Below are 27,795 nucleotides of genomic sequence, written 5' to 3'. Positions count from 1 at the left end.
AGGATGCAGTTTGAAAGAAAGGGGAAGGGAGATGATTACAGGATTGTGAGGGATAAAACTGAGAGTCAGGGATAGAACAAAGGGGATTATGGGGAGAGGTTGGCAGGTGAACTGTAGTGGAGGGAAAGAAGAGCAGAGCAGGAACCAGGGACAGAAGGTAGCGGTTACTGATCGGGGACACAACAGCTAACCACTGTAAGAGGGGAGTAGGGAAATATGGTAAGAGTGATGTGTGAAGAAAATCAGCTAGTTGACAGTACTGATGGTTATTGCAGAGAGTGGATGATGACAAGAAGGTCTGACTGGAGAAGGTCTGATAGTCCAGTCAGAGGTGATTTCAGCCTTGAGGAAATTGACTGCAAGATCCATCCATTGTAGGAAAAGTGTCTTGATCTGTTTGCCTAATACTGTGTAAGTATCATTGTTAACACATGCACTGTTTTAACATTTGGTGCTTATTAAAATATTAAGTGTGTGGAGAACATTCCAGTCTTCACACAATTATGCTTGAACCTAATGTACGAATGCAAATAGAGGAGGTAATAACATCATATAATACTGCAGACAATTTCTCAGCCTGCAGGTACAGAAACTATTTCTGATTGCTTGTGCTTTGTGCCAGCTCCTTTCTATCTGTCTGCTTGCTGTTTTTCATTCAAAGGATAACACCTTTTCCTCTGAGATAAATTAACAGGTTTTTTTTTTCGGGGTAGCTTTAAGCTTAGATACTTGGAAGAGCTTATTATAAAGTAGAGTCATTAGGCTTTGGTAAGAGGCCAGATTTAGGCAAAGCAGATACAAAAACACCGAAAGCAAAATAAAAATTCAGAAGAACCATGCAGAATTGCTTGATTGCTGTGTTTACAGGGGATCCACAGACTGGTTTTCATTTCTTCTTGCTTACAGGAATCTAGATTTTGTCTTAATTTGAGTTTGCCACAGTATGCCTTGGCATTTCCTTTTCCTGGGACCTAGTTCTTTCTAATGAAGAAATCTGCTTGGTTTCTACAACACCCACTTATGAGATTGATTCCAGTACCAGAAAATGCTACCTCAATTAATTAACCCACCTGGAGCATAAACTGTTTGTGTGCAGGGAATGTGTTATTTGCTTGTTTTGTATTTCCCAATTGCTCCTCTGGACTGTAAGCTCCTTGTGGTCAGGGATTGTATCTAGCAATTCTATTGTACTTTACTCTTCAAAGAGCTTAATAAATACCAATGATTGATTAATTGATTGATTGGCATGGTGCATAACATCCAGGGGACCACAGTAAATACTACTACTGAAACAGGAGGGTGTACCCCCACATTTGAGCCCAAGCTGAAGCTCATGAGGGGCAATGCTGGGTGGGAGAGGAAGCTTGCCAATTTCTTCACTATGAGCCCTGTGTTCTCTTACACTAAATGCTTCAATGCCTTTGTCCTCTTCGCCACTCTGCTCCTCTCATCCCATTTCCATTCTTTTCAAATCCATAATGCTCTAAGATAAAGGGCTCACCAAATTCATGTGTGGCCATGGCATGGCCCAAGCAATCAGTCAATCAGTAGTATTTATTGAGTACTTACTGCATGCAGATCACTGTACTAAGCACTTGGGAGAGTACAACACAACAGTATAACAGACAAAATCCCTGCCCCAAATATTTCTCTCCACCCCCATCTTGAGTCTTTTTTTAAAAGGGAGACTAAGGGAAAGAGCACTGTTTTGAAAATTTTGCATCTTCAGCTTTTCCACCCACAGATGTAAATGCAAAATGTTGGCTGCAGAAAGCTTTGCATAGGTGTGGGCCATGCGTGACTATCCAAAATGGATTCCTCTTGCCTAAAGCCTGCAACAGTGAGATCCCTGAGAACACCATGACCAAGACCTAGATTCTGAGTCAGCTAGGCCTCTTGGTTGCAGGTTTATCTAACTAAGGGTAGTGATGCACCTATTGACTTTGGCCCCTCAGTGCAATATTGAAGTCTTTATAGCAAATGAGTCAGTCCTTTTAAATTCAGCCCAATCAAAGGTAACTTTAACTTCACTTCAATCTGCAACAATTGCACTAATCGGATTTAAAGCTGGTGGAACACTTTCAATACCACCTGGTAGAGGTATGCATTAAAATATAACACTGTTTCCCCTTTGAACAGAAAGAAATGCTTATTGGCACGATTATCTGGGATTAGAATTTTTCATTAAAAAAGGTTTTAAGCCATGAGTGAAATGTAGAATCCAATTTAATGAGGAAAGAAACAGAAAGCGCACAAATTCTCGTAGGACACTTCCCCTAGAGACAAAGTGATTCTTTCACTGGTGATTTTGCTGTTAACTTGGTTTTCCTTCAACTCCACAAAGGGAAGACAGCAATACAACCTGAATCCCTTCTCTGCCACTTGTGCAAGGCAGCAGAATACCAAAAAAAGCCCCTACTGAAACAAAGAAGAAATTACTTAGAAATGCCAGGGCAGAGAGTAGTGTCTATGAACCTCCTGGTGATAGACCTACTGGAATTATGCAGGCCTAATGATGCAAAAATTCCTGTATTAACTCCTAAATATACACTGATTGAGAAAGACGTACTTTATACACAAACTGGCATGACCTTAAGGATTGATCTGTTGCATTCCTGGGAAAAGTTAAAGGTGTAGGGGCTAAAATCAGTATTATTGTCACCAGTACTGTCGAACATGTATCCTTAGTACTATGCTGGGTGCCTAGAATGTGCTAAGTAAACCCTCAGTTCAGAGCAGTAAAATAGGTGTTTGGGAAACATTCAAGAGAAGTAAGAGATATAATTGAAAGCCTTCAAGGAACTTTCATTCTTATAGAGGATCAATAAGCTTAAATTGACAGACACACCATGATTAAGAATGAGAGTATAGATGCACACAAATAAAATGTAAAGGAAGATAACTCTAAGCATATTAAGGTGGCATTCCAGGTGTTCCTTTCTAAAAACCACACAGATTAGCAAGCACTGGAAACTTAGAATTTCTGTTACAGACAACCTGGAGAGGATTAAAGATATAAGCCTCATTGTTGTCTCATCAAATTTTACAGAAATTGGGGCTTATAAGGCCAAATCCAGCCCATGCAAGTGGGGGCATCATTAAACAACAGCCCCGGTTCCCTGGCAGAAGATGAACTTGACAAAAATCAGTGACGAAGCTAATTCAGTGCTTACAACACGCATAGTAAGTGCTTAACAAATGCCATCATTATTATTTATCAATGCCTTTCCAGAGTATTCACTTATTAGCTCTTAAAATATTTGGCTAAAGCAGGAGTCATGAAGTTCACTCAATAGTAAGTGACAACACAAGCAGAGCCTGACAGAAATGTACCTATAGGAAGCCAGGATCTCCCTAGAAAATTAGGATACATTTTCCAAGCATCTCCAAAATACAAATTTCTGTAATAAGACAGAGAAAGCTCCCACCACAACCATCTACTCTATTTTGAGGTGAACTTTGATGCAGCTACAATGGCTACTAGAAATATTGTGTGTACATTTCCATTTATAGCTAATTAAAAGTATTTTTACAACTGGGTTTGGGAAACTGGCACAGTGTCAGTGCAATGCATGCCACTAATGGTTTTATCTCAGTTAATAAGAGGTAGCTTCCAAACTGGTATTAAAGCAGTATTTATCATTCCCTGATGCAAACTTCGATGAAAATTCTGTGGCTATTAGCGATGGTGTGTGTACATTTTCATTTAAGGCTAATTAAAAGTATTTTTATATCTGGGCATTGGGAAGTGTGACATATATGTCACAGCAGTAACAGTTGCATCTCAATTAATAAAAAAGAAATAGACCACCAAAACAGTATTGCTGGCTTCTTTGCCGAGCCACTATGTGGGTACTGATTCAATTAGACTGTTCAAAACAAGGCAACACACCGAAATGTGTTAGTGCTGCAATCTGAGCATTAGCACAGATAATACAGCTTTCGCGGATGGGCTACTTTTAGTGTCCACTGTAGCAAATACTAATGGTCTAAAACTATTATGGCAGAGTGAAGGACCTGGCTTTAGAATCAGGGTCAAATTCCCATTTTTAATGGCTCAGAACTCATTGTGGATTTGCTAAAATGCTTGAGTCTCACCCTTGTTTCTAGCTTACTGATCACTTTTCCTCCTACCCTTTAGGGAGAAGGTGGAGAATGAATGAATACTAGAAGCAACCGATAATTACAGTTGGGATCATTCCTTGACCTAAGATATATGCAGTCACTTCCTAGGAGAGCAGTTGAGACTGGCAGGCTGGAGTGCCCTAGACTGTAGGCTCACTGAGGGCAGGGAATGTGTCTGCTTATTGTTTCATTGTCCTCAGTACAATATAACAGTAAGTGCCCAATAAATACGATTGAATGAATGAATGGATGACTGGCTTCTGGGCATCTGATATCCACTTCTTAATAAACCATTTCTCCAGCTCTACCCCAAATAAAGTTCTAGTTCAGACACCCTACAGGAATGGCTGGGCTTCACCTCTGGCTAACTCCTTTCTCTCCCAATGCTCTCTCTTGTTTCCCCACAACAATCAATCAATCAGTCAATCAGTAGTATTTGTTGAGCACTTACTATGTGCATAACAATGTACTAAGCACAATAGAGTTAGTAAGGCACAATCCCTACTCCCAAGGATTTTGCAATCTATCCCAAGAGACAGATACTAAAATATAATGCAGGCAGGGGGAAGTAGTAGAGATTAGAGATATATATATAAGTGACACAGGGACAGTGGGAGTGACTTCCCAGATGCTTAGGTTATGCATGAGGGCAATAGTAGCAGAAATAGAGTAGAGAGATGAGAGATGAATTAGGGAAAGCTGCCTGGAGATTTGATTTAAGAAGGGCTTTGAAGATGGGAAGAGCAGAGGTCTGCAGGGTGTGAAGGGAGATGGAGTTTCAGGTGGGAGGCAGGGCTTGAGCAAAAGGTTCATGGAGAGAGAAATGAGTGCGAGGTACTGTGAGCGAGTTAGTTTGGGGCAGTGAAGTGTGCCAGCTGGGTTGGAGAGGGAAAGGTGCGATGATAGGTTGTGGAGAGAGAGCTGATGACTGGAACAGCCCCTCCATCCCACCGAATGCACTGGAGCAGAAGTTCCTCCTTCTGCAGAACCAGCATGGCCTAATGGAAATCTCAGCTCCCTAATCCCATCTCTGCCATTTGTCTGCTGTGTGATCTCAGGCAAATCACTTAAATTCTCTGTGCCTCAGTTGCTTAATCTGTAAAATGGGAATTTAATCTGTGAGCTCCACCTGGGACTTGGACTGTGTCCAACCTGATTATCTTGTATCCACCCCAGTGCCTAGTACAGTGTCTGGCACATGATAAGTACTTAACAAATACCATTAAAAAAACCAACCTCAACTACCCTGTCTTATGGAAGGCAGTAGAGTACTGGATTCTCTCTTCAGAATGAACAGCTGTGGTTTTGACTCTTGTTACCTTACGGATAGCTCAACTCAGCCTATTGTTATTCATGATAAATTTTCTCTCTGGATCCGTTCTTATCCCTTCAAACCCTTGTGACCCAGGAACCGTGTCAGTATTAATAACCAAATCATCTCCAAAGCACTTAATATTACAACTGTGGTCTTCACTGCAAGTCCTTAGCAAAGGTCATTATCGAATGAGAATTGATTACTGCATTTACTCAATTGCCCATTAAGCATCTTAGTTTAAAAACAAATCATTTTAAGTCACTTCAGCATCGTGAACATAGCTATTTAGATTGCATGGAGTCTCAAAACTGTTTGAAGCCTCCAACCATTCAGATCCAAGCTGGAGACCATCTATTCTTGAAACAAAAGGATGCAGTTATTTGAAATTCACTACTGTGACAGGTGCAGACTATTTCCTGGTTCCCAGGGTTTCATCCTACATTAGTTGTTGAATCAACATGTGAGTGGTCACCCACTGCTTTAATAGGTGTCCATCAGCTCCAAATCAATTGAGACTAGGGCTACCACGAGGCTTGCAATATCCAAAGAAACTCCAGGGAACAGCCTCTGGGGTAGGTTGGAGTTCTGAGCTTGTCCTGACTGCACAGCTGCTCCTTCTTGTTCAGAACAGCCCTAAAGAGGTTAAACCTCCCATTAGTGGCAGGAGGTCTACAGGCACGATTTGCTCAATCTGCAAACCCCCTGGTGACTCCCAGAACTCCTCGGCCTAAGCGGGGAAGAGTTCATCTCACCTCCTCCCATACTATAAAATCCTGAACCTGGAAAGGGTATTGGAAATTTATTTCCTAGGGGAAGGATGAATCCTAGAGCAGTAGAGAAGATACTGGAGAAGAGAAAGGAAACTTACATTATCTTTCCCCTTTTTTTGATAAGGACTGAGATGGATGAAGGTAAGTGGCTGTTCTGCTTTCCAGAGTCCACGGTGGTGAGTTTCTTTGGGGACACCAAGCTAGGAAAGAGGAATGGGAGTGTTTGAGTTGGAGGGGGGAAATGGAACTGAAGACCCTGTCCTAGTATCCTAGTAGGCAACAAGTTTGGTGACTTTCTGGCCTCCTAGGTGAGCAAGCCACTAGGGTGACTAGGATTCTGACTGCAGCAGTGAGTGGTGATTAGTGAGTAAGAGGGCTGGGCAGGGCTGATTGGAGGTGCTGGATTGTAAAGATCAGTCTTTCATCTTCCAGCCATGAGGGTTTAACGTAATCTATAAACCCCTGTCTGTTTACTTGGCAGCCAGTGATACGTCTGGCTGATCCACTTACATTCTTGAGCTTAATAGGTACCCAAGATGTTGGCACTGTGTTCACAAGATGTGGTGGGGTGGATGGCTGGGGGGCTATGAGGGGCTCTGTCATGCTCATAAATAAAGCATTGTCTCAGTAAGGAGTTTGAGAGCCGGGGACCTCGTTGCGTGCAAGAGCGGCTCAGTGCTTGAGCTTCCGTAGGGTTGAAGCTAATCGGAAGTGACATGTTTCAGTGAAAGTACTTTATAAAATCAATATTGAATTCACAGCCTCTGACATCCTGGGACAGCAAAGATAAAGGGGAAATAAGCCTTGGAGTAAACAGACCTTCAGCTATGCCCATTGTTGAAGGCAGGAATGGGGAGGAAAACCAAAGAGTGAATGAGCTCTTTGGCTTTGTGTTTCAATGCAGGGGTCTTGGCCTCTGGAGGCAAAATAGGCGGGGCAGCAAACATGCAAGAAGGGAAAGGCTGACCAGGTAACAGCCTCTTGGGGGCCATGGAGGGGTGGAATTGGGGGGAGGGGGCAGGGCTCTCTCCCTTCTTTAATGGAGGACCAGCCTGGGCCAGGTACTTCTGTGCCTCTCAGGGGTTCCAAACATGACAATCATGGTATGATGACAACAGACTACTGGGGAAATCTTGGAGTGCTGTAGGCTGATTCCACTAGGGAGTCTTTAATCCCAGGTCTAAAGCTAGCCACTGATGTTAGCTAGTCCCTCCTCAAAAGTGACTGAAACTCCCTGTCAAGTCCAGAATTCCTTCAGGGGTGGAGACTAGAGAATCTAACTGCAATTGTATCAATCACCTCTTCATTGTAGCTCCTCAGGACACTTGTCCAGACTCAGTGGTATGAACTGCTGTTTGGGAGTCCCTGGGGCCAACATGACTCAAGCCAGGTTGCCTGACTCCAAGGGTTTTTGCATTCACCTCCTTGGGTCACGCTCAGCAACACTGTCTGGTGTTCTCCTCTTTTGGGCAGAAGCCCATTTCTGAGGTCCCAGTGGCACTGGGTGAACCAGTCCATCTTGCGTATTTCCCCTGTCTCCTCAACCCTGGCAGCAACCAGCACAAAATCTGTTAGACCTTTGCACTTCCTTCCTGTCATATTTCCCATATGGATGTGGCCACTCTGATGCCAGATGACCTGAAATTCAAGCCTGCATCAAAACTCTGGAGGTAGCTCTTAATCCACTTTCATTCATTCCACAAATTAGTCTCGACCTGAGGGGGTTAGGGTGCCACTCCATGGCTCTAAAAATACTCCACTTCTGACTGGAGCCAGTTTTAGACTGTGAGCCTGTTGTTGGGTGGGGATCGTCTCTATCTGTTGCCGAAATGTACACTCCAAGCACTTAGTACAGTGCTCTGCACACAGTAAGCAGTCACAACTGAATGAATGAATTTGAATGTTCACTGGGATCCAGTTGCAGGACACAATATGAACCAGAGACCCTGCACTGGAGAGAAGGTTAAATTCTCAGTTCTGTCCATGGAGTCTTTATGGGAAAAGTAGTAATTCTATTTTCATACAGACTCATACAGGTACCCTGTCCTCTGCCTCCCCTCCCTCCACATCTTAGGCCAGCGGGTCAGGTGAGCCAGGATGGTCACAGGGCCTTTCCATTTTACCTCAATCAAGGAGAGATGGGGTATTTTGTCTCTCTTGTTGCAGAAATCCCTGAAAGTGAGGAGTGGGATGAGAGAGGAGTCATTTCCTATGTCTCGGTCGGGGCAGAGGATAGGAAGGATGAAAGTGTGGATGGTGGCATCTGCACAAACATAGCAAGAAGCCACTGCCGATATGAAGAGTACATTGGCCAGATATGGGCCACTAGAATGTAAGTTCCTTTAGGGGAGGGATCACTTAGTATCGTGTTTGGCTGGAGAAGCAGCACAGCCAGTAAAGCACAGGCTTGGGAGTCAGATGACCTGGATACTGATTCTGCCAATTGATTGCTATGTGACCTTGGGCAAGTCACTTCTTTGTGCCTCAGTTTCCTCAACTGTAGAATGGGGATTAAATACCTGTTCTCCCTCAGACTGTGAGCCCTATGAGGGACAGAGACTGTGTCCAACCTGATTAACTTGTAGTCACCCCAGTGCTTAGAACACTGCTTGATACTTAGAAAGCACTTTAATACAATAATAATAACAGTAGGGTCCTAAGTAGATACTGTTGTTTGAGCCAAGCTCAAGGAATTAGCCTGCTCTCCTAGTGAAGGTGCTGACTTTCTGCTTCTCTTTCAATTCTCCAATTTTTTGAAGGAAAAGGATAACCAATTTTGGTATTTTCTTTTGGTGCTACCAGGAAAGATCAAAAAATAAAGCAAGGAGGTAGTTTCCCTCAGCCAGATGCTCCCCATCTCAGCTCTCAGAATTATCTTCTGAAGAGTTCCTTGTGGAAGATTACGGAGAGAATGTAATCACTTTTTAGCAATCCCCAGAGAGTTTCATAATGAACCTTACTTACATTGTGTTGACACTAATAGAAACTAAAACCACGATTTTCAAACCTCTACCTAGGAGGCAAGTTGGGGAAATTACAACATGGCCAAAAATGATTTGAAAAAGGGCTTTTGTTAAATGACCCTTTTATGTGGTCTAGAGTCCACTTAGGCTAGTTAATAAAATGTTCAATTAGCAACCAAGTGTGAGTTAAATTAATGAAAGATTACATTGCCCTGTCAATTTTGGCCTAGTTCAGCTTCATATCGAATTAAGGGACTAAGTAAACCAAACATTTATATGCCTGAATCACACTGAGAAAAAAATGTAATCACAGCTTCAGTCCTAAGACCGATTAAGTTCAGTGCAACCAATTTCCTCTCAGCATTTCCTCTTGTCATCCAGGTCTCCTTCTTAACCCTGAAATATCAAATCAGGAAACTTTAAAAACTAGAGTATTAACACTGTTGGAAAGAAGTGATTGCCTTTCTTAAAAAAAAAAAAGAACCCTCAAAAGCATAAATAATCATAAAATAACCAGGGCTGAAGTGGAACATCATAACTCTTTTCTAGTGAAGAGCTCAATTCTTTTGTTTTCTTAAAAATGAAGTTTTTCTCAACTCAGCAAAGTGCTTCCAGAAAATAAAACTACTGAACCACAAAGCCATTTTGGGAGGTTGGTAGATCCCAGGATTTGTACAAAAAGAGGACACAGATTTTCAGTTGGCCTGAGAGTGAATTAAGTGAATGAAAATATGATGACAATAATAATCATGGTATTTGTTTAGAGCTTACTATGTGCCAAATACCATTCTAAGTACTGGAGTTAGAATGAAGATAATCATGTTGATCCCATATGGGGCTCAAAGTCCAAGGGAGGGAGAACTGGTATTTATCCCCATCTTGCAGATGAGGAATTGAGGCAAAGTGAAGTGACTTGCCTACAGTTATGCAGCAGGTAAGTGGCAGAACTGAGTTAGAAGCCAGGTCTTCTGACCTGTGTTAGGAAGGCCAAATGGTGATGAAGTTCTCGAAGGACTATATGTGCAGAAGGAGAGAAGGCTGGTGCCGCTGTGGGATCATTGAGGTCAACTGCAGAGGCACCTAATTTTGCCTTCTATTAGCACTTAGCTGGTGATTTTGCCCATGCCTGAAGGAGCTATTGGAGTTTGGGCCAGTAGCTAAGGGATGGCCAGGCACTCAGGGAAGATGGGAGGGTGAGGCAGAAGCAGCCACTGCATTTTGGCCTGAGGATTGGTTGGAAGGAAACTCCATAACTGAAGGTAACTCCATGTGGGAGGGAGAATGTCTGACTTGATTCATCTTGTATCTATCCCAGTGTTAAACTCAGTGCTTGACACTTAGAGCTTAATAAATACCAGAACTAACAAGCCAAAAAAGTGAATCGCTCTTCACTTTCTCTCTGAAGGGAAGATATGTTTTCTTTGAGGGCTTAAAACCACAAAAGCAAATAAGCAGAATGGCTACTCCCTTAGGTTTCAAATTCTGGCCCATCCACACTCTTACCTGAAGCTAATTTAGTTGGAAAAGGTGCAATCTTGGGAAATGCAAGGAATGGAGTGACAAGAGCCCTTGAGTTCCTGGTGGTTTATGATCACACAGTGTTCTCTTTTTCTGTCTCTCTTAGTAATATGTTATGATGAACCACATACTCTGTGATGCTGAGTAATTCAGATGCTCTTCTGTAGGACATATGGTGCTTTTGAAAACACTCAAAGGTTGATATGTTTGCCACAACCGAGGAAGATTGACAGAGCGGGCCGGTAAAGCTGAGGCAAAGGCATCGGCTTGGGATCTGGCAGAGGGAATAATTCCTTGCATTAAGATGAAAAAATAGCAGGGCCACTGAGATAAACAACATGGCATGTCTTAAAGCGAGGCCAAATTGGTCTGTTCTTACGTGTGCACACTCCTACACAATGTAGCTGTTAGGGTGGTACAGCTGTTACATACAGTTCTCTAGACTTCATTATTTTCTTGAATCTTATAAGATTTTCAGGTTAGACTCTAATAGCCAAGGAAGAGACTGGATGGGTAAAGTCATTGTTCAAGGTCATGGACATCAGGGCCAAGGGAGGAGTACTTCTCTTATAATGCAGGGGTTGTATTTCTGAAAAACCTTGCATTACAGAAACTCATATTGTAGTATTCAGGTCTTAAAACTGAAGCCGTTTTTTCAGACTCTGCATCGTACACTTTGATCTCCTCTCTCGTCTTCAACCCCTTGCTCGTTTTCTCTTCTGCTAGAAACTCCCTCCCCCTTCATAACTGACAAACCACCATTCTCTCCACTTTGAAAGCCCTACTCCAATCCCACCTCCAGGAAGACTTCTCTCATTTCCTTCCTCCCTTCTGTGTTGCCTATGCACTTAGGTCCAAGTCCCTAAGCACTTTGATATTCACCCCACTGCTCTCCCATAGCAGTCCAATCAATCAGTCTTATTTACTGAGCACTTAATGTGTGCAGAGCACTATATTAAGCACTGGGGAGAATGCAATTTAACAGAATTGGTAGACATGTTCCTTTTCTATAAGGGGCTTTCAATCTAGAGCACGCATGCACTTATATACATATTATTATAGCTCTGCTGCTTCCCCCTACATAGTTTTATTTTAATGTCTGTCTCAAGCACTAGATTGTAAGCTCCTGAAGGGTGGGCATTGAGTGTCTCAAGCACTCAGTATAGTATTCTGCATCCAGTATGCGTTCAATGAGCACCATCGATTCGATGAAATCAAGGCTTCTGCAGGGCTCCTTATACAACTAGGAATTCAAGATAAGGAAGACCCAATGATAGAGACCCTCCATTCCCTTATCAGTAATTTATTCTACTCTCTGTTTCCCCTCCCTAGACTGTGATCTTCTTGTGGGTAGAGAATGGGTCTATCACCTCTACTGTATTCTCTCCTCAGCCCACAGTACCGAGCTCTGCAAACAGCAAATGCTCAATAAATACCATTGATTGGTTGGTTGACCTGATAGAGAGTGTCCCAGTTATTTTAAACAGTGCCTCTGGATGCAGTGTGTAAGATGAATCCATTGTAGTCAGAGCAAACTGAGGCAGAAAGCTTTTGGAGGACAGTGCTCAAGTCAAGTAGAGGTAGACCTCTGGGGAAACAGCTAGTGTATTGCTTGAACTGAATGACATTTCTTTGAAAGTTTTGGTCCCGTCCACGGAAAGATTAATCTAAGGAAGATGAACTCACCCCCTCGATACAGGGTCTGGATATCTTTCGGATATCCACCACCAAGCATCAGAAATTCCTGGCCACAACTGACCTCAGAGCTGTTGCTGCCCTTACTGCCTGCAATTCATTATGTGGAAAATATAGACATGTAAAGAGTTTGCAGTGATCAAAAGTCCACCAACATTCTACTGCGTCTATCATTGGTTCATCAATCATTACCACCGTTACCCACCTTTTGTCTGTGGTCATTTAGGACCTTCAACTAAGAAGTGTTAGGAAGTGGCACAATCTTTGACTTCTCCCCTCTTTATCTCCTATAATGATGATATTCGTTAAGCACTTACTATGTGCCAAGCACTGTTCTAAGTGCTGGGAGGGGGATACAAGGTAATCAAGTTATCCCACATGGGGCTCACAATCTAATCCCCACTTTACAGATGAGGGAACTGAGGCCCAGAGAAGTTAAGTGACTTGCCCAAAGTCACAGAGCCGACAAGTGGCAGAACTGGAATTAGAACCCATGACCTCTGACTCCCAAGCCCGAGTTCTTTCCACTGAGCCACGCTGCATCTCGTAGTGAGGTCATATAGGAAAACAAAGAAGCAGAGAGATCTAGAGGAAAGACATGGGACCGAGGGACAGGAGAACTGGATTCGGGGCTTATTTTTACCACTAGCCTATCATGTGACCTCAGGTAAGTTACTTAGCCCTTCTAAATCTCAGTTTCCTCATCAGTAAAATGGGGATATGATACCTACTCTCCCTATGGCTAAGACAATGACTTTGTGTGAGCCAGTTTCAATTTAATTATCAATTTTGGTTATCTCTACCCCAGCAATAGGTACCTACTTAGCACTTAATAAATACCAGAATTATTGTTTAATTGTGCAAGCTGTGAGTAGGTTCAAGAAAGTTTTGGATATAGTTTCATGAATGAAATTCCCTAATGAGTTATAAAAGGAAAAATTAAGGTGGGTGAGAAGGAATCTAGGGATGTTAGATAATCCACCCAGTTTGAGGATGGCTGTCCAGGAGGAAAACTATCCCAAAGTTCACCCAAGTTTTCTAGTGGCCCTGTTGGACATTGAGTCCTAAAATGGATGGGTAATTGTTCTGACCTTACTAAAATGGCTTTACTGATGTTTTTGTCAGCCATACCCAACAGACACATCTCTAGAAGCTGTATCCAGGAGCCTGAGATTCTGTCAGGTGCCAGCCTGGATCTAGTCTGGCTTAGTGGAAAGAGCATGGGTTTAGGGTCAGAGATCGTGGGTTCTGATCCCAGCTCTGCCACTTGTCAGCTGTGTGACTTTGGGAAAGTCACTTAACCTCTCTGTGCCTATCTCACCTGTAAAATGGGGATTAAGAATGTGAGCCCCATGTGAAACAACCTGATTACTTTGTTTCTCCTGCAGTGCTTAAAACAGTGCTTAGCACATAGTAAGTGTTTAACAAATACCATCATCACCATTGAGTTATCTTTGTCTCTTCCACCTCTTAGGCTGCACAAACCCAGTCAGGAATCTGCAGCCAGATGTGAGGAGTAGCATGACCTTCTAGATAGAGAACAGGCCTGGGAGGCAGGCAATCCAGGTTCTAATCCTTGCCTGCTGTTTAACCTTGGGCCAGTCATTTAATTTCTCTGTGCCTCAATTTCTTCCTCTGTAAAATGGGGATTAAATTTCAGTCCTCCCTCCCTTGAGGTTGTGAGCCTCCTATGGCTCAGGAATTATATCTGATCTGATTATGCCACATCACAGTGTTCAGCCAACGGTGAGCACTTAATAAGTACCACGATTAGAACTGTAGCTGAGTTTCTCCCTCTTCCCTTACCGTACAGCTCTGCGTGAACCAAATGAGTAAAGCGCAAGTACGCAGAACATACGCGCGTCATCATTAGGCCCACCCTGATTTTTCTTGGCCCCAGGAGTCTGTGGCCAGACCTGATTTCATGGCTGGTTTCATGTTTGTCACAATTCTTCAAAGTCACTCTGTGTTTATTTCTAATCGAAGGAACAGCAGGGCCGTTTGTCTCTAAGTCTCCTAGCAGCAGAACCAGGGACGGCTCTTTGGAACGAGTGAGCCACACTCTGCCCATCCCGCAGAGCCTGGCAGTCGACACCCTGTCCCAGGATCACGAGCCAGCTGGTGGTGCCAGAGTCGGGGGGGGTGGTGGGAGGAGGAGGACACTGGGAGGCGTGAGGCGGTTGGGAGAGATCCAGTTAGAACTGTGAGTCAGAAATGCAGGCCAGAGAAAATGAGTGATGTTTCTGAGAGCAGAGATGATTTTATTCTAACTTCAGGGCTAAGAAATGGATGATGATGGCTGAATTATGGTTCCAGTTCTACTCTGTTCATGTGATGTTGATCATCCGGTCTGAAGGCAGGAAAAACTATGCAGTAGTGGTGAATGCCTAGTGTTCTGAACTTGCTCACACCGGGTCACTGAACTGGCCCAAGTCTACATTTCTCTGCCTTTTCGTCTCCAATGGACGTTTGCTTTTTTGTGGACTTTTCCAAGGACTAAGCGGTTCCTGGTATAGAGGACACACACTGTAGTGTAACATTCTTAACAGTGGACAGCAAGTCCAAGCAGGAATGCCTCTCCCAGACTTGGCTCCTCCAGGTGAGGTTTTTGTGGTTTCTTCTGGGCAGTTCCAGTTCACTCAACTTGACTTCCTTTTTTTCCTTCTATTAAATTTTTTGAGCCCACTGGGAAAGGAAGACTGTCTGGAGGGAGCAAGTCTTTTTGGCCCCAGCTGTTTCCCCACATTGCTATTTGGGTGGATGGGTTTGAGATCCTTGTCCAAAATGCAGTCCTGGTGAGGTCTCATTTTACTGAAGTGGCTCCAAATCACCTTTTGCATTCTCACCTGTTAAAGTCAATAGCTTAAACATTCTAAAATATTTTTGCCAAAAAGAGCTCCTGGGAGTCTGACCTTGTGGGCAGGATCTTCGGCCGAACCCAAAGCAGGGCATAACTACCTCCCCCAGGAGGCATTCCCCATCTAATTTTCACTTTCTCCGGTTGTATCACTCCAACAGCCACACTTAGTATTTCTGTACACAGGCAGTCCCCGAATAGACACTTTGAATTACGATGAATTGGAACTGCTGTTGTTTCTAAATTAAAATCCCATTTCTGCTTTGTGGTATCAGGTCCTATTTTATGGACCTGGCCTCTTTTATGGCAACAGCCTATAGAGGCACAGTGCTTTCCTGGAAATAAGATGATTTTGTCAATCCTCCCTGGTAACTCTGCTTGATGATCAGAAAGGCAACCGTGCCCCTTCCTGTCCCGCACCTTCCTGGTTCTGCCCCTTGCCCCTCTTGCTGTGTGACCTTGTGCAATTCTCTTCACTTCCTTTTGCTTCAGTTTCCTCATCTGTAAAAAAGAGGGATTCAATACCTGTTCTTTCTCCTACTTAGACAGTGAGCCATGTGTGGGACAAGACTGTGTCCAGCCTGATTATCTTGTATCTTCCCATCACTTAGTATAGCGCTTGGCATATAGGAAGTGTTTAATAAATAGCAAAATAATAACTAACAATATTCATCATCAGTGGTATTTGAGAACTTACTGTGTGCAGAGTACTAAGTACTTGAGAGTTAATAGACAACACAGTTAATAGACATGTTCCCTGCCCACATTGAACTTACAGCCTGGGATGGGGAGAGACATTGATATAAATAAATAATTTATAATACATAATTTACAGATATTTATATGTTTTGTGCACTTATCCCCCTACCAAAGAAGGGATTTTTTTGCTTAAGCATAGCAGGGAAACAGGTTGCTGTATTAGGTAATACTCTTGTTGTTTTCACTTGGTCCCTACCTGCGTCCAGCCTCACTCCAATCCCTACGTCACTTCACTTCATTCCCAAACTAATTTTTCTAAACTGTTCTGCACATAATAATAATGATGATGGCATCTGTTAAGTGCTTACTATGTGCAAAGCACTGTTCTAAGCCCTGGGGAGGATACAAGGTGATCAGGTTGTCCCGTGTGGCCTCACAGTCTTAATGCCCATTTTACAGATGAGATAAATGAGGAACAGAGAAGTGAAGTGACTTGCCCAGAGTCACACAGTTGACAAGTGGTAGAGTCGGAATTTGAATCCATGACCTCTGACTCCCCAGCCTGTGCTCTTTTCACTGAGCCACGCTGCTTCTCGCATATCTCTCCATTCTTTTTTTTATTATTTAAATGGTATCTGTTAAGCACTTATTATGTGCCATGTACTGTACTAAGCTCTGGGGAAGATACAAGCTAATCAGATTGAACACATTCCAGTCCTATGGGGGCTCACAGACTTAATCCTCATTTTTATAAATGAGGTAACTAAGGCACAGAGAAGTTAAGCAACTTGCCCAAGGTCACAGAGCTGGAATTAGAACTCAAGGTCTCAGACTCCCAGGCCTGTGATCTTTCCACTAGGCCATGCTGCTTCCTCAGAAAACCTCCTTTGGGTGTCTGGTTATTTGGTTATCTCTGCAACTTTAAGGCACTCAATCAGCTCTCCCCCTCCCCCTTTAACTTACCTCCCACTACAACTCAGCCTACACACTTCATATACCTCCATCTTACCTCTCTTGCCGTTGGCCTCTTGCTCACTTCCCCTTTCCTGCCTGGAAGCCCCACCCTCTTCAAAATGAGGATGATGGTGATGGTATTTGTTAAATGCCTACTATGTACTAAGGACTGAATTAGGTGCTAGGATAAATACAAGATAATAAGGTTGGACACAGTCCCTGTCTCATAAAGCTTACAGTCTAAATGAGAGGATGAACAGGTTTTAAATGCCCATTTTGCAGATGAGGAAATGGAAACACAAGAAATTGACTTGCCCAGGATCATGTGGGTACCCTTCCAAATGTTTAATACAGTGCTCTGCACAAAGTAAGCACTCAAATATCACTGGTTTACTGATATGCTTTACATTTATTTTAGTGTCTATCTCCCCAGCTAGACTGTGCACCATTTGAGGCCAGGGAGTGTGTCTAACAACTCTATTGCATGTACTCTTCCAAGCTCTTAGTAGAGTGCTCTGCACTCAGTAAATATCCTTGATGGATTGATTGATTCATCTGGTTCCCCAAATGGGGTTAAGATTTGTTTCACATTGGAAACTTTTGCCTGAAATGTTTTAATGCTCTTTCGCATTGAGATCTCTCTCATTCAGAGTTTTTCATCAGTCTTCTGACTACAGGACAGATTTCCTCACTCCTTCAGTTTTCTATTTATTAGTCTGTGTTTTCAATTCTTTAGTGCCCAAGCTCAGTTCCGACACCACCTGCTTCAGTTTCAGATGCTCACAAATCATTTTTTCTAGATTTGGTCAGGGCTTCAAGCTTTAGATGCTGAGTGTCTACAGGGGTTCTACTCTGAGGCTCTATCTTTATTCTCCTAATGACCTTGACAGTGAGTTAGATTTCACAGTAGATAATTGTCCACGGGAATAGCTAGGTTGTGAATTCAGCTGCTTCCGAAGAGGGCGTGATGCCTCAACGTTTGCCTCATTGAGGGGAAGGACCTTCTGGGTAATACCTGATTTCCTCTTTGAGAGCTTGCGGAAGGTCTGAGCTCATTTTATTTAGCTGAAGTTTGTAGCAGGCTTTCCTTAATTGCTCTGTTCATAATGACCTGGAATTGCCTTCTGCTCCAAATCATAACAAAGACAGAGGAGCCGCAAGAGCCTAAGCCGTTCTGAACACGGACAAAAGAAGCCCTCTCAACGCGAAAGAATAGTTACCAGAGCCAACTGGAAACTCGGCATCCACTTATACAGGATCTTGGCATGTTGCTCTCTGACAGCAGCTATTTCCAGAGCTGTGCAATGACAGCGAACGCATTTCTGGGCTCGGAGTTTTTAAGAGCAGGAGCAGTCTCTCTAGTCTTTAAATATATTTCTCAGTGAAGAATCTGTTAAGAAAACATGTTGTGTTCACAAGAATGCTAGAAACACTTACTACGCAAGGCCTGAAATTGATAAATGTCGCTTTCTCAATCATGCAGGTCTGCATTCTAAAAGTTTCTAAATATGCTTAACAGGAAATGCTGTTTGACCCATCCAGCTGGTGTGTCTGGGGGAGGTCAGTAAATAGCCGGGTGTCCTCTGGAGAAGGAGTCTTTTTTTTTGGGAAAATCTTTTTTCTAGTGGAAAATTCCACTCAGGACCTAAATACCTACTCATTCGTATTGTAGTCTTCAAAGTGCTTAGGACAGTGCTGTGTATACTGTCAGTGTTTGGTAAATGTTGATTGATTGATTGGATCTCCTTGGGGCAGGGTTAACACTTAGTGACACACTTATGCTTGGGGGAGAAGGATGCCATGCAGATGGGAGTAATGTTTCAGAGCCACTTCTCAGTAGTTGCTTCCCAGAACCCCATCTGGAACTGGGGAGCTTGTCATTCAGATGGGGATCTCCAAAGCTTATCCCCTCACTCTGTTGCTGCTCTGGGAAGCTTTATGCCAGAATCCAAGCAGGCTAGGGTGGGATGAGTTTGAAATAATGACACTGTCTACTCCCTGGTAAAGAGGAGATACAAGGGGCTTATAAAACACATAAAAGAACAAATTAAATATATCTAAAGAGATGGAATAAGGACAGGAATGGTTTGAGGGAGAAGGATGGGTTTCATTTTAATGCTGATGGAGCGGAGAAGGGTGGGGTCCAGGAATGAAGGTCTATGTTAATTTGGGATGATTTCTTGGCTGCTTGAGATTATTTAAATGCATGATATCTTAGAAATATGAAATTTGACAGTTGGTGGGGAGAGGAGTATGTTCTAAATTAGAATTCTGAATGATAGATATACTGTTGATTAAACACAGCTTCAATGAGTACTTCACTGGATGTTTTCTTTGATTTGGAATTAATGCATTAAATTTAGGTTTATTTTCTGGGTACCTGCACTGGTCTGTTTCTTTTTCAAACTGTCTTTTAAGATCTGCTTAGAGCAGTGGGATATTCAGGAAATGTCTCTTCTGCCCACTTGCTTTCCTCATACACACTTAATCTTGTTACTTATCTCTGGTGACTTTATCTTAACTGCAACTGTGCTCACCAAGGTAGACAAAACAGGTTTGTTGGTGGTGGTGTTTTTTTTTAATTAAGGCCTTCATGACTTTGGAAACAATAGAACAGATGAAAGGAAGAAGCAGGAGGTATGGAAAGGCAGGAACAGTAAACTGGACTGCCCACTAGACTGTAAACTCATTGAGGGCAGGTATTGTGTCTACCAACTCTGTTATATTGTACTCTCCCACGTCCTCAGTACAGTGCTCTGCACACAGTAAGTGTTCAATAAATGGGACTGAGGGATCATGTCTACCAACTCTATTGTATGGAATTCTTCCAAGTGCTTAGTACAGGATTCTGTTTAAAGTTCCATTTACTGACAAATTATTTTAAATTCTACAGTACTGGAGTCTGAATTCAGTTTTACAGTATAATATCTATGACATTTAAGCACTTACTATGTGTCAAACACTGTTCTAAGTGCTGGGGTAGATACAGTTTAATCAGGTAGGACATAGTCCCTATCCCATCAGCTCTTAAGTCACATAGATAAAAATTAAGAAGGGGAAGAAAATTAGAAAATGGTTTCTTAAAATCTTCAAAGGTAGAGTTTATGATGCTATAGTAAAACCCTCTTGAATAATACATAAAATAGATAATCTTAACGAATTGAGTTCCATGAACAAGACTTTCTTGAATCTGACTATTCAGATTAAATTACTGTAGATTCATCTGTTTTCTTCTTTCTAGTCAGACCAGAGTCATCCTCTCCCTGAAGGAGGTAATGGTAAGTTCAACTTAACAGCCATATAATTCTTTTATGATGTCTTCGCTGGAAATGTTACAAAAAGTTTTTGAATGCTTGCTCCATTATTGCTTATGGTGTTGGATTATAATGTCCTAAGTGGGACCTCTTAAGAGTTAGGCTTCATGTTTAAGTATTTCAAAAGAATGAAGATGGGTGGAGAGAGCTGAAATTAGAGAGCAGGAAAATCAGAGGGGAAATAGGATGGAAAAGTCCCAAAATCCAGGGGTCTATCAGAATGTGCATTGGAAAGTGGAAACTTAAATTGATATATACAGCGGAGGAAAAGCCACCAACATCTGCCAAACTTTTATCCTCATTCAGGCTGCTTCTCTGCTTTAGGAAGAAGTAACCATTGTTCATGTCTTCATTAGAAAAATCTCCTTCGAGATACAAGACATAGAATTTTAGCTGCTAGTTCAGTTTTTGACAAAACTCAGTTCACCCATTTCTGGATAACCAGGAAAGTCACGCAATCACTGCTGTTTATTGAGCACTTACTATGTGTAAAGCACTATACCAAGTGCTTGGGAGACCACAGTACAACAAAATTAGCAGACATGTTTCCTGCCTATAATGATTTTACAGGCTAGAGGACAAGTTTACAGAGTCAAAGCACTCTATCATGTTGTAGACATGAGAGAATTTGGGAGAATTTATAAACCAGGATCATGAGTGAACAGAATGAAACGAAACAACATAGATAGACCTCACAGAAAGCAGTGTAGCCTACTGGATAGAGCACAGACCTAGAATCCAGAAGGATCTGGGTACTAATCTCATTTCTGCCACTTGTCTCTTGTGTGACCTTGGGCAAGTCACTTAACTTGTCTGTGCCTCAGTTACCTCATTGGCAAAATAGGGATTAAGACCGAGAGCCCCATATGGGACATCGACTGTGTACAACCTAATTAGCTTGTATCAAGTCTGGCACAGAGTAAGGGCTTAACAAATACCAGGAAAAAAACTCCTTAGAAGGTCAGAAGCAGGCCAAATGTGGTGTCTGTCAGACTGTATCAGATAGTATGATGGTATGAAGCATCTCTGACTGAAATATGCTACCATAAAAGGAAATGGTTTTACATGCATGAAGTAATCTTCTGGAAATATCCACCTTCTTGGTCTTGAACTTTTTTTTAAAATGGTATTCATTATGCGTTGTTTATGTGTCAGGCACTTACTAAGTGCTGGGGTAGATGCAAGCTAATCGGATGGACACAGTCCATGTCCAACATGGGACTCACAGTATGAATTCCCATTTTACAGATGAGGTATGGGGCACAGAGAAGTTAAACGACTTGGCCTAGGTCACACAGTTGTTGAGTGGCGGAGCTGGGTTTGGATCCCAGGTCCTTCTGACTCTCAGGCCCGTATTCTATCCACTAGGCCATGCTATTTCTCAAACTTTCCTTTTATTTTAATTCCAACTCCAATTCCAACTCTCCAAGAGCCTGCTAGTAGAGGGTCACCTGCACATATCCTGGTCAGCCTCAAAGACCAGATAGGATTAGATTGGTCAGTCAGGATTAGAGAGGACAGTCAGTTTTTCAGAAGCTCTGTCCCCTGTCCTGTACAGACCCAGCACCAGGTGCCTTCACGTCTGGTCTTTCTATCTTAAGTTCCTTGCCTCCCCCACCACAGCTTCTGCCTCCCCCACCACAGCTTCTGCCTCCCCCACCACAGCTTCTGCCTCCCCCACCACAGCTTCTGCCTCCCCCACCACAGCTTCTGCCTCCCCCACCACAGCTTCTGCCTCCAAGATTGACACTGAGCAATCAATCAATCAGTGTTATTTACTGAGCACATACTATCTGCAGAGCACTATATTAAGCTCCTGGGAGAGTGCGATACAGAAAAATTAGCTGACACTTTCCCTGCCCATCACAGGCTTACAGTCTACAGGGGGAGACAGACATTAATAAGAAAATAATTTAAAGATACGTGCCTAAGTGCTGTGGGCCTGAAAGTGGCCTTCAGAGGAACCTGGGAAGGGGATGCAATAGCTCCTGAGCAAGTCTGGGGGTATGGCTTGCCCCTCTCAGAGAAACCTTTGAGATTTGGATTACCTCACTGAAACCTCTGCAAAATGACCCTCATGAGGTCACTGTGTTTTGCTGTGATCCTGGCATATAGCATGTGATGTCACCAACAACTCTGAATCCGATATTTTTGAGTGATGTCAGTGGGCCACCTTGGACAGAATTAAATCCAGAATTGGCACAAAACCATTCCATTTGTTGTTCAAACCTATTCATTTTCTCAATCAAATCAATCAAAAGGGGCCTGAGGGGTCACCCAATCTTTATGAAAGCTGAGGGGACAGCAACTTGGCTTCCTGGGTGTCAGAGTGAGTGAGAGAAGGCGGGAATGTAAGGAGCAGAATGAAAGATGGACAACTCCGCTCACCTTTGAGGAAGGTAAAATGCACTCTGTCTCCTAGCATCCTAAATGTACGTGCCAGGAAAGCCATTGTTAAGGCAACTAGGGTGGTTTGTCTTTCATTGGCATTTCACTCGAGCCCCTGATTCCTATGACTTAGAAGTAATAGCCCCTTCAGGACTAAAAGGCTGACTAGGTCTCTGGCTGGAGAAGTGTGATGTGCCCATTTGACCAGTGCAGAATGAGGTTAATAGTAGGGAACTGTGGAGAACTGCCCCAGAAAGAATGTGTTGCTGAGTAGACTTAGTAACCATTTCTAACATGAGATGGAGGGGTGCAATTTTCTATTGACCCTCCCCCACTTCAAACACACACCCCACCCTGATATTTTTCAGACTAGGAAGGACTGTGGGGAATTGTGAGGAACTCCAGAAAGACTTAACGAAACTAGGTAATTGGGCAATATGATGGCAGATGAAATTTGAAACAGACAAGTGTAAGGCCTGCGCATCAGAGGGAACAATTTAAGCTAATCACACCCTGTGATGGATACTGAATTAGCTGTAACCTTCCAAGGAAAAGATCATGAGCTCTGTTCAATGTGCAACAGTGCCAAAAATAAGGGAATAACAAGTTCGAAGAGGAGAGAGAATAATATAGAAAATATTACAATGCCATTATATAAATCAGCCTCCCATCCTTGCTCTGACTATTGTAGTGAGTTTTGGCCGCCTCATCACAAAAATGGGCCTAAAAGAAATGGAATAGATTCTCCCAGAGTTCAGCTGAATTACTATAGTCTGCGGTTGTGGCGTAAGATCTTTATGAAGGAGTATTTTTATCCTACACTTAAAGGATCCTATCAGCTTAGTGGGAGGAGTTGGGCAGGGATAAGGAAGGAGACAGAAGTATGAATAGAATTGGGAGTTTGTCCATTAAAGAATTAAGTAAGCATCTGCAGTCATCCTCTGCTGGAGGTCCAAAGAAACTTCACCTCAGAGCCTGGAGTGTGGTTCCATTGGTGGATGGTCATATTTCCTCAAAGAGCTTCCTCTCCCAGTAACACCTCTTTTTCATGTGATTGGACAGAGTTGGACCTCTGCTGTGACCATCATATTACATTCCAAAGAAGAGCAAACGAAAAACTAGCCAAAGTTTGGATTTCTGTCATTGTGATTACCAATAATGACAAGTATTTGCCAAGCCCTTCCTGTCTGAAAAACACTCTATTAAGGACTGGGGAAAGGTAAAAAGATAATTCAATCGATCAATACTATTTATTGCACATTTATTCAACACGGAGCACTCTTCTGCACCAAGGAGGGTGCAATTGCATATGATCCCTGTCATTAAAGAGCTTACAATCTAGTGAGATAGACACTAGGTAGGGGGTAGCAGGTTCAAAAGATAAAATATATGTATGTAAATACGGTGGGGTTGGGGAGTGGCGTGCCTAGGGGGTGAGAACTCAAGTACACAGGTGATACAATAGAGGACGTGGATCATGGTCCAGATGGGGATCAGAGTTTATAAGGTAGGGAAGCTCGTGTGAGCAAGGAATGTGTCTGTTATATTGTTCTGTTGTACTCTCCCAGGGGGTTAGTACAATGCTTTGCACACAGTAAGAACTCAATAAATATGATTGATTATATGAGGGCAGCAACAAGGAAGAAATATTGGATCAGCAGGTGGGAGAAGGTAAACCTTGCTATGCACTGTGGGTAAAAAATGCAATAAGGCAGCTAGGAGTGATTTTTATATGCACATGAAAATGGATTCTCTTTTTGGGAACTACAGACAAATCTTCCGTCTTACGCATTCAGGAACCAAGGATCTCTGCAAAGGAATTGATTCAGAAGGGATTCTTTTAATTACACAGTGATCTGATCAGCTCCCCCTGTCTTTCCCCACAAACTCATGAAATCTTACTTCCAGTAGCATTACTTTCAAATAATAGATTGGGTGTGTGTGTGTGTGTGTGTGAGAGAGAGAGAGAGAAGGAGATAGTGACTTAAACAGAAACAGGCCCAATGTGAGACAAAACCACTAGTGTAATAGGGATTTAGCCTTACCTGTAGAAGCTGGTGAAAGGGTGAACCGATTGCACATAAGTCTTTCTACCCTCGGGTGTAGGATTTCAGGGTGAGTAGCGTCATCTTCGAAAATGATGGAAAGCTATGCATCTCATAATCACGTTCATCCAAATACATAAAAATACAGTGAACGCTAGTGGTTTGAAAAGAATTCTGGCTCAGTGAGGGTGGTCAAAGTATGACTCTTTTTGATTCATCAGAAGTATTTATTTAGCATTTACTGTGGACAGAGCCCTGTACTAAGCACTCAGAAGTGTAAAATAGATTTGGTAAACACCATATGTAAATACTATTATTTACTCATGTGCTAAAAAATATTCATTAACTTTCAGAATCGTAGGATGACATATTCTAAAGATGTAAACAAAATTAAAACTCTAAAAATAATATATTTTACTAAGAGCAAGTATCCTGAATTAAATGACATCCCAGGTACTCCCAGAGCTGGTTAACGTATACAATCACAGAATCAAACACACTCTTATTTTTCATATGATTTGCAATTCTCAGGGAGAACTCATTTGGGTTGCACTTATAATATTCATTTAGCAAACTCCATTAGCAATGTTTACAAGTGCTTATGGATCCAGCAAATGAGTTTGCGGCTGAGCTCTGAGTGAGGCTAAATGCATCCGTGTGCTTATGAAGTCTAATGCAGGGACTCATTGAAATCAGAAGCAGAGGAGGAGGGGGCCGTGCAGAAAACACTAATCTAGAAGTCAGGAGACTATTCTACTGTTTCCCAACATGACCTTGGGGCTGGGTTTCAGCTATCTCTATCAGGAGCTTGTCTTCCCTGGACAAAAATGATAGGATCGTCAACTCCAGAAATCTGAGTACTTTTATTAGGGTTCAGTAGGGGAAAGAGATATTAAGACAGGTGCTTTTTCTCCCCTGGTTCAGCTTAGGGGCAACTGTGAACTGTATTAACTGTTTTCTGTTGTCAAAGAACTAATCAGCCTTCTGAATCTATAAGTAAAACAACAATAATAATAAATGATGGCATTTGCTAAGCGCTTACTATGTGCCAAACACTGTTCTAAGCCCTGGAGGAAATCAGGTTGTCCCATGCTGGGCTCACAGTCTTAATCCCCATTTTACAGATGAGGTAACTGAGTCACAGAAGTTAAGTGACTTGCCCAAAGTCACACAGCAGACAAGTGGCAGAGCTGAGATTAGAACCCATGACCTCTGACTCCCAAGCCCGTGCTCTTTCCACTGAACCACACTGCTTCCTTAGGCATCAGGAGAGTGTATCACAGTGCATTTCACAGCTCACAGTTTATCTGACTCTCTGGATTATAAAATGAAGAAATTGAGGCATAGAGAAGTTAAATGACTTGCCCAAGGTCACCCAACAGGCGAGTGATGGAGCAGGGATTAGAACTCAGGTCCTTTGACTTCCAGGCCCATGCCCTTTCCCTTAGGCCATATTGATTCCCAAAGGACATTTGCAGTACAGATGCAGTGTCTGGGGAAGGAGAAACTAAGTTACAGGCTATTCAGTGACTTGATTAGGTCCTAGAAATGGAGCCCTGGGGTTACCAGCCTCTGTGCATTCCCTGATGCCGTGAGAGACATTCTAACCCTGATAAGTCCAAAAAATACCCCAGTAAAGGCAGTGAATCATTTTTAGGGACTATGGATTTTACTACTGAATTGCACACATACATATATTTGAGTGTTTTAAAATCTTGATGTCAGGTCTGTTATTACCAAACACAGAGTAAGAGTTCATACAGTGAGGTGGCATGTGAATTTAATGTCAAAACAAGTCTCATTCAGCACTGCCGTGTGACAGGTTTATGAAATGAGTGATGGTAGACTGGACTCCACCTGGTCTTGCCTCAGAAGGACTTTGCTTCAGTTTGGGCTCCTGGTGTTCTGAAATGGATCCTGCTCAACTATTTGAGGAGGGCAGGACCCTGTCAGTTCTAAATAAATGACAAATATTGGTTTCCCCTCTCAACAAGAGCAATCTGGCTGGAGCTTCTGGGAAATGGGGTTTCTGAGGATGTTGTGTGAGTGTGTGGTTGTATGCCTGTGTGCATGTGTGTGTGTCTGAGGAGCTCAACTAATTTGTTACATGAGCTGTCCTCTAAGATCTGAGATTTATAGCAGTCACTGGGAGCAGATTCAGAAAAAACCTACAGTCTGAATTTGAATTTGAATTCAGTCCAGCCCGGCCCCAAAGCCACCTATACTGCCTATTCCCTGATGACAACAGAGAGACGGTAGTCTAATTGGTCTTGTCTCCTTGTTTTTTTCACTCAAGAATCCCATAGCCACATGCTCAGGTGGAACTGTAGCGGCAATTTTTCCTAGGTGACAAGCAGTCCATTTCCGGCTGAGGGACTTCCAGTTGGCAGGAAGCCACCTCCTGTGTTCAGAAAAAATCTATCAGTGAGGAGAATTTATTGAGCTTCTACTTTGTGCTGAGCTCTGTACCAATCACCTGCTGCTTTCAGAGGACTGTTCTGAACACCAACTGTATGCAGAACACTGTTCTGGATGCTTACTAGACTGGGAGAGTGTAAGCTCAATAGTCTGTAAGCTCACTGTGGGCAAGGAACCTGTCTGCTAATTCTATTGTATTGTACTCCCAAGTGCTTAGTACAATGCTCTGCACATAGTAGGCATTTGAGTAGGTACAATGAAGATGACACAAATTCTGCCCTTGAGGAACTTACGGTCTAATTATAAAGACTTGAAGACATAAACTTAAAATTGGAACTAGAAGGAAGACCAAGTCCATAGTAATCCATTTTAGCCTGCTCATCCATGAATTTATTTAAATTCACTAATGCTGATATTCTCTGCTTGCCTGACTTTCCAAGGTAACACCTTCTACCTACATACTACCCACTGGATGAAAAAATCTTTCTTTTCAGTTTTTTTGAGCTTATGACCTTCAAGCTTCAACCGGTGCCCCTTCATCTTGGTGTTGTGGGCAGGGAATATATCTACCAACTCTGTTGTATTGTACTCTCCCATATGCTTAGTACAGTGCTCTGCACACAGTAAGGACTTAATAAATACCCTTGATTGATTGAGTGAACAATAATTTTGTTCTCTCCATAATTTTTTTGACTTTGTAGACTTCAATCATGTCTCCTCTCAGCCTTTGTTTC

The 27,795-nt window shown here is 42.6% G+C and overlaps 1 long non-coding RNA gene across 1 annotated transcript; it reads left to right on the top strand.

Annotated features, from left to right (window-relative positions):
- Nucleotides 1-6,197: 6,197 nt before the first annotated feature.
- Nucleotides 6,198-23,733, top strand: LOC114816397. The gene is made up of 3 exons (XR_003764165.2): nt 6,198-6,351; nt 20,138-20,174; nt 23,661-23,733. It is a non-coding gene; the product is annotated as an uncharacterized LOC114816397 (long non-coding RNA).
- Nucleotides 23,734-27,795: the final 4,062 nt, after the last annotated feature.

This window comes from Ornithorhynchus anatinus, chromosome 14, assembly GCF_004115215.2.
Source record: "Ornithorhynchus anatinus isolate Pmale09 chromosome 14, mOrnAna1.pri.v4, whole genome shotgun sequence".
Lineage (NCBI taxonomy): Eukaryota > Metazoa > Chordata > Mammalia > Monotremata > Ornithorhynchidae > Ornithorhynchus > Ornithorhynchus anatinus.
Note: the sequence above shows the minus strand (reverse complement) of the source record. Positions and strands in the feature narration are given on the sequence as shown.